General features: G+C 47.6%; 1 non-coding gene across 1 annotated transcript; it reads right to left on the bottom strand.

The window, feature by feature from the left end:
• Positions 1 to 483: 483 nt before the first annotated feature.
• LOC115935919 (small nucleolar RNA U13) lies at positions 484 to 587 on the bottom strand. The gene has a single exon (XR_004071509.1). It is a non-coding gene; the product is annotated as a small nucleolar RNA U13 (small nucleolar RNA).
• Between the last annotated feature and the right edge of the window lie 841 nt (positions 588 to 1,428).

The raw sequence follows: 1,428 nt of genomic DNA, 5'->3' as shown, positions 1-1,428 counted from the left end.
GAGCCTAGGCGATAGAGGCAGAACACCCAGAGGAGAAGCCCCTTCCCCTTGCACCGTGAGCCTGGTGTTTGCAGCTTGGTAGCAGTGGCAACAGAACAATCAGTTCTCCTACAATAAGCCAGGGACGGAACAAACAACAGCAGCAGCGGTAGCAGGGAAACAGAATCTGTGTTGGCGTGCAGGGAGCAGGCAGCGTCTGCAAAGTAGCGCTGGCAACCACAACAGAGAGGTCAGCAACAGGAGGAGCAGGAGGAGCGTGAGTCACTGGGGTCTGGGGAGGGCAGCAAGGGAGGAGGGAAGAGGAAAGAGGCTGCTCTCCTGCTGGTAAACATCCCCCAAATCAGCAGAGCAAAACCAGGAAACACCAGAATATCAACCTGTGATTACACAGGCAGATTCCTGGATCCTACCACAGAGCTGCTACATCATAATGTCGGAGTGCGGGGAGGCGGGTAGAATCCAGAAATTTGCATTTTTTTTTCAGGTCAGACAGGTAATGTACCGGGTCATAAGGAGGTTCAGAGGGTGTCACGTCTTACACATGCCTGTGAACACCCAATCATCATGCTTTTGAACTACAAAAGAATCGAGACATTTGCATTTTAAAGAAGTTCTCAAGGGGATTTTTAAGCAGTATTACCCACAGGCCTGAGCAACTGGGAGCTTTGCCCTGAGCCCTGCCTTTTAGAGGGCTCAAGGCTAGCCTTCTTCCAGCCACGCCCCTCAGAGCTAACATCCTACAAGACAAGGGAACATGCCCAGCGGAACCCCATGCTCACCTAGTACATGACACCCCCTACCTAGACCATGCATCTGGTACCCATGACCCTGGATTCATGCCTAAATGGCATTGAGACCAATTCCATGGCCTGAATGGACCTCTGGCCCAGGCAGCGCCTGTTCTGTGCTTCTGCAGGTGGACCACACTGCATGGTGTGCACAACTCTGGAAGGAAGAGTTCCTCATGGGCTGCTTGGTGGACTTGAGTGTTGAGCTGACCATATGTGGTCTCCAAGCCTGACCCTCTGCAAGAACAGGAGCAGGAAAAGAAGCAGGGGGTGGTGCTCTTCCTTGCCCTTCATGTTAAGGATATCTATTGGCCTAACTAGACACTTGCACATTATTCTTGGCTACTTTTTTTAAAGTCACAGGGGTTTTAATTTAGTTAATCTTGTTTTGTCTGGTTTTACTTTGTTTTTAAACACCAGAGAGGAAAAAGAAAGCTCTTAGGGTGAAAATACCAATTATAAAATGAGTGAATCCTAGAGTTTAATTCCTTCACAAGTTTAATCATTTTACAAGCTTTGATTTTTCCCATGGCAGATGAAGTTTTGGAGAACCAGGCTTACATGATTAAGTAGCATCTTAAAATTTTGAATTCATAGAGTTAATTTAGTGTAAGTAGTATCCATTGAGGGTTTTTTACTG

Source organism: Gorilla gorilla, chromosome 13 (genome assembly GCF_029281585.2).
Source record: "Gorilla gorilla gorilla isolate KB3781 chromosome 13, NHGRI_mGorGor1-v2.1_pri, whole genome shotgun sequence".
Classification (NCBI taxonomy): Eukaryota; Metazoa; Chordata; class Mammalia; order Primates; family Hominidae; genus Gorilla; species Gorilla gorilla.
Note: the sequence above shows the minus strand (reverse complement) of the source record. Positions and strands in the feature narration are given on the sequence as shown.